The 12,184-nt window shown below is 46.6% G+C and overlaps 1 protein-coding gene across 21 annotated transcripts in view; it reads left to right on the top strand.

The window, feature by feature from the left end:
* Positions 1–12,184, top strand: part of DUSP7 (dual specificity phosphatase 7) — a 330,623-nt gene that overhangs the window by 261,953 nt on the left and 56,486 nt on the right. Inside the window, exon 1 of one of the 21 annotated variants that reach the window (XR_010475042.1) lies at positions 6,805–7,323. The exons of 19 other annotated variants lie outside the window; for them this stretch is intronic. The gene's annotated coding sequence lies outside the window, so the exon portion shown is untranslated. Of the gene's footprint in view, positions 1–6,804; positions 7,324–12,184 lie in introns of those variants that run through there. One more of the 21 variants, XR_010475038.1, reaches the window with a different exon arrangement.

Consider the following 12,184-nt stretch of genomic DNA (forward strand, 5'->3'; position numbering starts at 1 on the left):
TACTGAAACTGGTGGTAACTTGCTGATTTCCTGGAGGTGATATTTGGTGTCTTGCGGGAGGGATGAGACATACAGTGACACCCTGCCTTGACTTGAGAGTGTCCTGTCCTAGGTTTGCTCCCTGAGAAGTGGTAGATCCCCCTAAAAGCCCTTTGAAATGTGTTGAAGCCACCACTCAGCCACAAACTCACACACAGTGCTTTAAATTGACAGTGCAAATGAGCTGGTTTAAACATTTCCTTGTCTGTAGTGATAAATGGAAATGTAGAACTCCAAAATACGCAAAGATGCAAAATAATCCTGGCATGGGGATGGTTAATCAGGCATTAAAACCCAGGACTGAGTCCAGGCAGAGATTACACAGTTGCTCTTTAATCAAAGCAATTGAGCTCATGTGTGACTGCTAATAACACTGCTTTTCAACCTGGAATTGGAGTTAGAAAAGCAAGGTTTTCCTGTAATTCCGTTAATATTATTATTATTTGTGCAATGATCTGGAAACATTCTCTTTAAGCCCGGTGTGGGATCAGGTGCTGTCAAATGCCTGTTCCCACTGGAGCAGAAGAAAAATAGAAAGACATCCTGCCTGGCTTAGCCTGTTGTGTTGCAGAATCCGTGGTGAACCATTGCTTCTGAAGGATAGCAGCTTGGCAGGGTTTGTGCGAGGACGATGCATCCTGAACCGGCAGTGCCTGAGCGATCCGGTTGTGTGCAGTGCCCGGGCTCACAGTCAGTTTGTGATTTGGTGGTTTGGTGTATAACTGGGAGCTCAGTCCCCGAAGGTCTGTCCCTCATCCCCAGGCTGTGGATCATGCTTCATGTGGACTCTCGAGACTCCCTCACACAATATAGGTGCTTCTGTTGTGTGGCTTTAGCCTTCAGGCCCAGCAAAGGGCTGCGCAGACCAAAAGGACCAAGACCACCTTGAAAATGTTGGTACTAAATACACAGCAGTCCCGGCCTCCTGCTGCGCCATAGAGCTGTGCAGATGTGAGAGTGTGGGATTAGCAGGGCCGTGATCTCCTCGCTGTCAGGATTTAAAGATGGATTTGAGCTGTGTGTCGGCCAGGAGCGGCTCAAGCACAGGGCAGCTGCCCTTGCGGCTGGTGCTCGGTTTCTCCCTGCTCTCCTGCGCTGAATTCCAACTAGTTTCGCTCCTCGCCGCCTGCCTCTCTGCATGAGTGCTTCTCTTTTCTGCTCTGGCAAGGTCTCCGCTCACCAAGCAGAGCTGGTGCTTACTGGAGCTTGCTGGACCCTCATGGGCGCTTACTCAAGCAAAACTGTTAATGGCACTGGGAAGGCTGCCAGGTCTGCAAGAAATGTCACCAGGTTTGCACCTCCAACTCCATGTGGTCACTGAGATAACTACAGCCTGGACTGTTTGGTCCTTCCTGTCCCATGGACAGGGTGGGTTGTTATCAGCCAAGCAGAGGTGACAGTAGTTGTCAAGTTCATTTTGTGGCACTTTTCAAAAGTTTTGAAGGCTGGTTTTTGTTCTGGGTGTGACAGCCGATCAGTCAGTCACAGATTTGCTTTGTTTCTCGTAGTCTTGGAAACCTTCTTGTCAAAACCTGGTTGCAATCTATGCCTTTTGACTTCAACCCAATCTATTTCCGTGACAGTCCGCTCGAGCAACGGTGTTTGAACAAGCTTTGCCCATTGATTGCTTCATGAAACTTCAAGGAATGGAGAAATAGAGCAACTCCATTTGTTTCCTCCAAGGACTTTCAGGTGACAGCTGGCTTGAGAGAGCAGATATACATCCACTTGCTTCCCAGTTTTTTAACTAAACTCCAAATCTTTCACTGCTTATTGAGCATGACTCATGTTCTCCCTAGTGGAAGGAGGTGTACTGGGGACATTTCTTGTTTTTGAGAAGGAGGGAGGCTCTTCTCCATCCTAGTGTTATGCAGCCATAAGGACTGCCTGTTGGAGCTGTCCTGGCACTCTGCTCTGAAGTTTGCCTTCCCTTGATGTTAATAATCCTTACTGCTTTCCAGCTAGAATATTGCTCTGTGTTGTGGGCCATACAGAGGGCTAAAAAGAAATAAAGCACTCAGGAACTGGCCCAGGCACGAGAAGCTCAATTGATCATTTTCTTAAAATTCACAAATATAAGGAGGCGAAGATATTTTCAAGGAAGCCACCTTGCTGCTTTTCCATGCTAAAATGCTATGGCATTAAGGAGTGGAGATGTGTGTGCAGACAGATGAGAATGCTGCTGAGATAGCGAGATCTTCAGGTCCTGTTCTGACCGCCTTGACCCTCTCTGCGGTGATGGGCTGCACTATCTACTCCTTGTTAATTGGTGCTGCTAATTGCCATCAGGCCAACCAGAAAACATGCTGAAAACAGGCCAGCCACAAAAATGGCCATTCTGGGTTGATTTCTGTGGTGTTAGGAGGAAAACAAATGAGCTATGAAGGAGAATACAAGGGGGAGCTGGGGCGATCAAAGGCAGTACAGTGGAGAGACTGCGGAGTGGTGGTGATGTCTGTACCCAGCGAGAAGCCACTCCAGTAAGAGTTAACACCAGATCAGGACAATCCCTATTTATAACCGTCTCCGAGGTTTCCTAGCAGCCTGCTTTGACTGGGTTGTGCAGAAGCCTGTCGTAATGTTTCTGCCATTGGGAAAAGAGGAATTCCTGTGCTGGCCCGGGAGCTGCAGGACATTCCCAGCGTGTCCTGCTTCACTCACTGCCTTTTCCAGTGCTTCTGTCTGGTTGAAATAAGAGCCCTTCCAAAATATCCAAATAATTAAAGCTCCTTGGAAGGCAGGCCTGGATTATTTTTCGAGAAAGGAGGCTGACTGCAGGCAAAGTCAGCAATGCCAGCGTTGAACCACGCAGCAATGCTTGGAGCAGTTTGCCCTCCGATGGCCAGTTGGAGCTTGCAGCTCCTGCTCCCCACCGCTGCCACTGAGGGTTTCCTTAGGCTCAGATGGCTCCGGACTCTGGATTAATTCGTTGTGCTCCTTGCCTGCACCTTTTCTCTGTCCTGAGGATAAACTGTCAGGAAAGGAGAGCAGGGGGCTCGCTGGAGAAAAGCGTGCTCGTGGAGAGCAGCTAGTGTGCTCCTCTTCTCCAGCAGCACACTTCCTAAGGCAGTTTTGGATTTTGAGGAATACTGTGGGCCTGATCTGCATCTCAGGGTTTGGTCACTTGTTTGTGGTTTGTTGAGACTCTTGTATAAATTACAAAAAACCCAGAGCTGCTGCACTTTGGCGACAGCATCTAACAAGCATTTGCAGGCTGAAGCACCATTAGATACAAGCTTGCTGGATGTGTCTTCTGCATGGCTTATGTTGTGAGACCGCTCACCCACTCAAGGGCCAGATTTCTCGCAGATCCCATACATTTGAGCAACCCCACATCAGGGTGTGCCAGTAGCTGGGGTAAAGACAGCAGATTGGCCTGGTGTGGACTGGGGACATGTCAGCCACCCCCGGGCCTGCTGGGCTGCTGGTATGGGAGCTCCCCCTGCCCTGGGGAAGCCCACAGGCTGCTCGAGTTGTCTCTTGCAAACACTCCACATCCCAGAACAGAGCAGAGAGCTGGGGCCAAGAGACCAGCCATGGAGCAGGCACTCTTCTATAGTCAGCTTTTGTCAGGGATGAGGAGAAACTGGTTTGGAGGGGACACATTTTTATCCTTCTCTCTGGAAAAGGAAATGGGGTCAACAGAATTGTGAAGAAAAACGCAATGAAAATTTTTGTCGATGTTTTGGATGGTAAAGCAAGACAGTAAATACAAACTCCTGATTTCTGCGGGGATTTTTGAAGTGCATTTTTTTCTTGAGGCTTAGTGTTTCAGACATATAGGCAGAAGACAGAAAGAGGTGGATAGGCTGATTGCCCCCTTATTCTACCTTCACTGACATCCCAGAAACAACCACGTATAAAGCTCTGACTGCTCTGCTCACTCATCCACCTATCAGAAAACTGTTCTTCTACTTTGCCCTTTGAATTTTTTGAGTTTTCTTTTTTTCAACATGTTCAGTAGATTTCCAGCCCCAAGTTATTTCTGCAGCCCCCGGTGATCTGCAGTGGACTCCTAAGTAGTATGTACATGACAGCAGTTCTCACCCTGGTGACGTATGGTGTCCCCAGCCCCGCTCTCCAGAAGACAAACCTCAAAAATCTGGTCCCTGTTAACTGGCCATTAGCACCAGCAATATCCAGAGTTGTATTTCTCGCTCTTTGAACAGCCGGTAGTTACCATGCTGTGTCCATTGCAGCAAGTGTGGAAAGCCAGATGGTTTTAATGACAGTGCGTCCATTGAAGTCTCTGGTTTGTGGGAGGTTGTGATCATTTCCTTTTTCTCCCAGATAAAAGAAGTGCAGACTAAGAGAAGTTCCTTGGTCAATGCTGGGTGGACACTTTGAATATCTCATTTAATTTACTAGATAATGATCACATTTATGGAACAGCTTGTTTCAATTTTCTCATTATCACTAACCAAGATGATAGCTTATTTAATCCACTTCTGCATCACTTCACAGACAATGAGAAAAGTGGGAAGGAAAGTCATTCGGGGAGCACGTGGAGCCCTCACGTAAGCAGGCTGATACAGATGAACATGCAGTGAGGAATCCTCAGGTTTCTGATGAAGGTTACTCATAGGAAGCCATGTGAAAATGAGTAATTTGTCGGGGCCTGTGATGTTTCTGTTCAGGGAAAGCCATCGCAGGTCGTTACAACTGGATTGCTGGCATCCAAGAACAGCATCAGGATTGTCCTCGACACCCCGCACTCCCATGCTGCTGGAGCTGCAGTGGCTAAACCAGATGCCAAAGCCTTTCCCTCTGATACTGTAAGAAATCTGTGCTGTCAAAAGACTGATATATTGTCTACAAAAAGACCGAAGCAAATGATGAATGAGATCAGAGATTAATTTACCCTAATACTAATACGTTATTTGTAAGAGCACAGAGTGTTTCCGCTGATTCTGAAAGCAATTTAATCCTCTGCCACTGAGAAGGAAATGGGTTTGTAAGTCTGAGGAAGGAATGCATCATAATCCCAGAAGAAGAGGGCAGCAATTTCTGGCACTGGAGATTTGGCAGAATTTTGGGGTTGAAGTGGAACAGAGGGAGCTTTAGCTGGTACATTTCAGCACTGGCAAAGGAGGTGAAGGATACCTGGGCTCTCCTGGCTGTCTCTAGGCTGTTGTGTCTAGTTTCATATCCTTACCTGTGTAATGGTAGAAAGATTAATTATCTGGTATTTTTAAAGAGAAGAGAGGAAGCTCTCATGCTGCTGAACCTCCTCCTTCCCTGCATCGAAGTGCATGCACAGCCCTACTGTGGAAGGGGATGGGATCCCAACTTCAGGATCAGCCATGGAGGAGAATCACCTTATGGCCCAAAGGAGACTCCCAGGGAGCTCTGACATCCTCTTCTTATTTGTCCAATGTGACAGATGATGAACAAACCCACCAGCTGTCCAAATCAGGACAGAAGGAATGTAACTGAAGGATTATATCCACATGCACACCTTCAAGAATTACCACCTTCTCTGAAATCTTACGCAGACTCCTTAGAGTAAAGTAAAATTATTGCTCTTGTTTCAGTTGGCCTCTAAAGAAGGAGATGCACAGAAGAGCCCTGGAGTATTTAAGCACTCACCTGTCTTTGATGGTCTCTCCCTAGGACCTTCTGGAGAGCTCAAATGAAAAGCCAGATGTGCATTGCAGGGGATTTTCTTCTAAATGGAAATTATAAGACAAGGAGAAAGACTTTCTCTTCAAAAGCAAGAAACTCTTTGGATTTCAGTTGTAAATTAGACTGTCAGTCCTTCTTGCATCCGTTATAATAAAATCTTCTTGACCTGTAGCTGTTTAGGAATCATTCTTAAAATACTCTGCTTAAAGTACCAGCATCAGAGCTGTGTCTGAAAAGCTCTTTATGATGGGCTGTCCTGCCTTCAAATCCTACTCATTTTATGCTAATTGCTGACAAGCTGTAATTTTCCAGGAAACCACTCAGAATAAGCTTCATGCAGATATTAATGATAATGTCACCCTTTGAGAACTCATGAAGAGTGAAATATGAAGAGCAAAGTCATTTGCCTTTGGGATTTGACCACTACATGTACTGCTTGGCTCCTAGACAACAAGTACACATTCTTTGTGTGAATGGTTGATTTTTAATCCCCAGATCACAGTGATGAGTTGAGCAGTTACCTATGGGATTGGGTTGGTTAGGATGGGAATGCCTGGACTGCAATTTCTGTCTGGACTTAGGACAATGAGGTACCCAATTCTCACCAACTTTGGTAGCAGCCAGGTGCTGCATTCACTCAGGCTCCTTTGATGAATTCAGGCTATTAGCACTCATACTGCTCATTGCATTTCTACTCTCAGTCTTACAGGGGAGGTTGTGCGACGTGGAGGGGTGGCCAAGGTGCTCTGATAGTTATTGGTGTGGTCAGACGTGCCTGGGGGTGCCGCTGCTGCCTTTGGAAATGGCCCAACTGCGCACAGGTCCATGAGGGGAAGCGACAGGAAGAATCCTGGCCAGACCACCTAGCTAACGAATAAATCCTCAAAGGCATTAGCCCTGCAGTCACACATCTGCTGTCCAGTGGTGAGTGGGGGAAATTTTACAGAGTGAGCTTGTTCCAGGCAGCTTTAGTCTTATTAGTTTTTGGAGGAAACCCAGGAAAAGTTATATTGGAAAGCTGAAAGCTATTATGACAGGATAGCTGCTAAGTGACTTGGTATGTGCCCTTGGGGACCAGTGCTCCCAACTTTATGAAAAATATATACTCTGATTGTCTGGTTTTGTGTCACTGCAGGTCCAGTGTGGTGTTTTCTACAAAAGGATCATGATGCTCAGCAGTTGCTGTAGTATTTCCAGGCTTTTTTGTGAGTAGGACGAAAAGGGAAATAACCAAGAAAATGTTGAAAATGTGAAGTACATTATTGACTTGCTACTTCTTGGAGTCCAATAAGTTGCTGGACACTGTAAATATTTTAGTTCTTTCAGTTATTTGTATTAGGTAATTCCTAATATTACGCAAGGATGCTTAAAGAGGGAGATTTTTTTTCCCTGTCTGCTAATTAATTGATCATGATCAGCCCACAGTCTTCAGGGCAGCTAGTGGGCATCACCAACAGCTGCAAGCCTCCCCTGCTTACCACCTGAGCTGCCCAGTGTATGTGTTGAGTTGTTAACACAGGGCAGCCGCTCCCACTGGAGAGGACATCTGCTGACAGCTCATCTCAAGTCTGGAACAAGCTGAGGATACGTTTGGGAGGAGATGCTGAAGCATGAGGGAGCAGCCAGACTGGGACTTGAGCTGTGCTTCAAGGGAAAGAGGTGGGTAATCAGTTTTTGCAAATAGCTCAGCTCATAGGAGGATCTAACTAGTTAGGAGCTGATGAATGTGTCTCCCTCGTTCTTCCTCTTGTTTTGAAGGAGCAGGTCATGCTGCTTTTGACAAGTTGTGAGCACCTCTAACCTTCAGGGAAGGCTTAGTGTTGTGTATTTGGGCCCAGGGCTGGCACTGATTGAGTGGTATCATGTAGCTGGAAGAGGATGAGAGGTTCTGAGCCACTGGCTGCTGTTACTCAAGGTGACTGTGCAGCATTTCCCCTCCACTCAGCTGCCGTGTGAGTGTTCCATGTCCTGCCTAGTGAAGTCATTAGGAGGGACCTGCCAAAGCCTTCACAAAACTCTTACATTAAACTTGAACTGAATCATCTCACGCTGCAGGTTCTGATAGAAAGTCACTGTGATTCAGGAGATCCCAGGAACTGGGCTTTGCTGTCTGGGGAGAGCTGCCAGACAAGGGAGGCTTTCCTCTTGCCACCGTACTGCTGATCCTGCTCACAAGTAGGCATGACCTAGAAGCAAGCAGGGCATCTCAGACATGTTCTTAGGCTTAGGAATGGGAAAGGAATTAATAGAAACAGGGAGAAAAGGATGAGAATAAGGATAGAGGGAGGAAAGCCATTTTGGCCAGACAGGCTATACAGCCACCTACACAACAGCCTCTCGCATCATCCCAAAGGAGAAACTGGTGAAAAGTACACAGAGCAGCAAGCAGGGGTTGGAAAACTTCGTGCTGGTGGGCAGTGCCCAACACAAATGTTGTCTTTTCTGCTTCAGAAGGCAGTGTGTGGTGTTGGGAGAGCAGTGCTGCACCGCAGCCTGTGTCGTGGTGAAGCATCTTGGGGAAGAGAGTGGCTGGGTTTGTTGGAGGAAGGAACTACCTGAGCATGGTAAACACCATGGATATTTTAAAGGGCCATGGTCATCAGCAGGAGGCATCTATCTACTGTTGTATCTGATCAAAGGATGAGCCAAGGTCAAACTGGTGACCTGAAGTGCATGGCAGCTGCTTCATCTCTGCTGTGACATGAGTAGGTAAAGGGGAAAAGGAGGCTGTTAGCCAGCCTACACCTCCTAAACATGGTTGTTTTGTTGTGTCTGTAGCAGACAGGGCAGCAAGACTAATGATTAGTCCTTTGAAGTTCCTAGCCCTCTCCCCACACCAGTGCCTTATGCTTGCGGCTGTTTGAGGCTGAATGCTGCCTCTGCGCATGCTGTCATAAGCTAGTTAGAACTGGCAGGTAATGCTTGATTTTACATTATAACCAGTTTTTCCCCCCATGCCGACTGTACGTGTCTCTTCATGCCCGGGCTGTGTCATTTCCGTTTGTTTTCACGTATTACATCTCTCCTTGGCTGGACTCGCTTCCTCCCCGCCTGCTGAGCACACGTGAAGTTTCGGCTGTGCCCGGAGCTGTGCAGACGTGTAGCGCTGCGTGTCCGAGCGCTCGCCCCTCTCCGCGCCAGCCGGGTTGGTCCCAGAGGAAGAGACGGTGGTAGCTGAGCGAGCGTTGGGTGGCACCAAGCCAACCGGGTGGTAAAGCCAACAGCTTGCTGCTGCTCTCATAGTAGGTGTGGTGTGATTAACAACGAAGATCTAAGAACAAATGAGTAATCTCCCTTTCAGTCCCAGCTCTTTTGCCTTTATTAAAAAATGAAATAAAATAACAAACCTTTGTGCTCCATTGCTGAGCTCCTGAAGGCCACTAAATGGCCCTTTGCACTTGATTGCCACCATATATCCCAATCATCAGTGTGGTTCTAACTGAACCTAGAATTTCCCCATGCCCACGAGCATTGTGCTGTGTCCTGAGGTCTCACCAGACATGAGCGCAGCAGATGGACGACCTTTCCCCATCTTCCAGTGGGGGGATGTGGCTTGTCCAGAGTTGGACGAGAAGCCCGAGTTAGAGATTGGTGTTTAATTTTAATCTCTTGAGCTCTAGTCAAGGGCTTTTAAACTTCTCACCACCCTTTCTCACCTGATGTGGAAAAGCAGTGAAGCAAATATCTGATATTAAGCATGTGAGTAATTTTGTTGTTGATTTGCAAAGCCTGCTGACAACTGAATGCCTTAAAATCACTCCTTTTAAGGTGTCCGAATTCAAGAATACAAAAATAAAATAACTTAGTCCATTTAAATAATTTAGCAAATGATTTAGATCTTCCAGGAGCAAAGGCCAAGCTGTACAGCTCTTGTTAAAAGGAGGTGCTGTAGAAGTGCAAGGATATACATCGTTCACAAGAAAACCCACCATTTTCAGATTACCATGTTTGACATGTTTTTATACATTTATCTTTCCTCTCCACATTGATGTGCTGGAGATCACTAATAAGCTGGTAAGGCTGATTATAAAAGATCCAAAAATAAGACTCAGAGATTTCCCGCAGCCCATATCCGACAGGTCTTGTCACTTGGATGCATTTGTAAAGAGCTGGTTTGTCTCTCTGCTTGACAGATGCTTTGATGAGCTAATCATCTAATTTCCGTGCACTGTACACCTGTAAAAACAAAAGGGGATGAGACTCGAACAAGTGACTAAGCCCTGTTCTTGTTTGCATTGTTTCATTACTCTTATTCGAGTGGAGCTGATAATCCTGCCATGGAGCTTGCTGTGTCCCACACTGGCTGACAGGTGACGTAGACATGTGGTATGTCAAGCAGATGACTTGTCTCTGAAGTTCTGCTGACCAAGAAGGCCATGAGAGGCTTTTTCCCTGCCCCACTGGTGGTCCCTGATATCCCAGAAGCAACCAGCCTTGGCTCAGTTGGCCCACTTAGCTCTGGCTTAGGAGGCAGATAGGAAGGGCAAAGCTGGGGAGGTGACAGTGATGCAGAGGTGCCTGGGAGTGACAGATGCTCATCTCAGCTTTCTGCACCAGTGGTTATCCCCACTGCTGGATCTCTGCGCTGGCCACAAGCAGCAAGAGGTCCTCATTGCATTGGCAATATGTGGAGCCAGTGCTAGCTAGGGAATAGGGGTCGAACGCCTGCCAAAACTTTTCTGCCAGAGCCATGAGTTTTGGGGAGTCACCTGCTCCAGGAGGTGGTAGTTCTCTCATGCATGTTAAGTCGAGTAGTAGCTGGATGCTAAATACGTGATTTCCTGCCTTTGGTATTGCCAAGCTATAGTTTGCTGTTCTGCTTTCAGTGTTGTACTCAGCAGCCAGTGAGGTACAAGTATGAGCAACATCTCTGGGCTTTTCTATACATTTTCTGTACTTTTTCTTTGTGTTGTGGACACCAAAGTGTCTGGAATTCCCAGTTCCCAAGCACTGCAAAGGAGCCAAGGGCAATTCAGTGACTCAGCCCCAATGCTTAATGTCCCAACATCCATCCTTTGTATCAGGCCTTCCAGGCTATGTATTCATTCTGGAGGAGGGTCCCAACAAAGAAATTGAGTGTGATTTAACAAATCTGCCTTTGCTCTCCACCACTAGTTGATTTAGGTGGAATTTGCTGCATGTCCTTTACTAGGCAGTTACCTTTTAGTGTATTTTTCCCTTGCTTTCCTGGTTTTCTTAACTTTGTGATCCTGGTTTTCGTTCCCTTGTTTCTCTATTACCTGGGTTAACTGTGTAGCAAATTAAATTGCAACTATATCAACTTGGTGGGGGGGGAAACCTGTGCATTTAATTCTTTGCATTAGGAAGTTTCTGTAATTATTTTTCTTTATGTTTTTGTGGAGTAGAGCTGTGATGGAGGAAGAGCAGATAAAATGATGCTCAAGTGCACGGAGAAATATACTCAGCTACTGAGATAGGCAGGAGCGTTAAATACCAGTTGAGTTGTAGAATCCTCAGAAGTTTGTTTCCTTTTTTCAGTTCAAACCTGAATTTAGGAGAATGACACATTGTGTGTCACCCACCTACACCTGTCCAGAGCCATTTATTTCTTCTGTTGGCTTTATGGCTGTGTGGAAACACAGTGGCTTCAAATGCCAGTCCGGTGGTGGCAGTGTGGTGTGCTGGTGGGAGGAGAAGGCAAGCAGGAGCAGGACTTGACTGCTCACCAGCAGCTCCAGCACACGATGGATTGATGGCAGCTTCTTCTGCACATGGATGGATGTTGGTGTGGCATCATGGGTGTCTTCTGCCTGCTTGTTCTCCACCCTGTGCCCCCTTTCTGCTGAGAGACCAAATTCTGGAGGAACAAGAGTTTGATGGAGCTACAGCTGAGGTGCAGAAGTGCGGGAAACACAGTTACTTCTGATCCTTGAGGCATGTGGTGGAGGAGTGCTGACTTTGGAGTCCATGTGAGGACAGCGGAAGCTACACTGGAAGACCAGCATGGTGTGAAACAGGCCATAAGTGAAAGGGGGGTGTGATTTCATGAGGCACATTGAGGCTGGGGTAGGAAGCTTACCTTACCTAGGTCAAATAGTGATATAGCTGTGCCTTGGTATGCACAAATCCTCCCAGCAGCGCTGAGGCTTTTAGAGCCAAATCTGATAGAGTTTTGAGCAGTTCTGGGAATAAGAAGTTATGCAAATCTCCCTTGGAAGTGCTCTGTGCTGGAATATTAACTCAATTTTGAAAGGCTTGCCAAAACACATAGCCCCACCAGTAGAAAAGGAGGTGAGGTTATACCAGTTGTATTGGTGAAGAATGGTGTTTAGACAGCCATAAATTTTAAATCAGGCTCATTTTGACTTATTTAAAGTCAATTAAGAAAAGGTTGGTGTTGAACTACAATCAACCACTCTGAAATAAAGGAAGCAATACAAATTAATTAAGTAGGTAATAAGCTGGATCTAGAACACCCAGGTTGTGACTTTCTATTATTTTCTCTGTGCCTGTGAAGTCAATTAGATACCTGTTCTCTAGTGTGTTTGTTTGGTTTGGG

The sequence above is a fragment of the Columba livia genome, chromosome 10 (assembly GCF_036013475.1).
Source record: "Columba livia isolate bColLiv1 breed racing homer chromosome 10, bColLiv1.pat.W.v2, whole genome shotgun sequence".
NCBI classification, from domain to species: Eukaryota; Metazoa; Chordata; class Aves; order Columbiformes; family Columbidae; genus Columba; species Columba livia.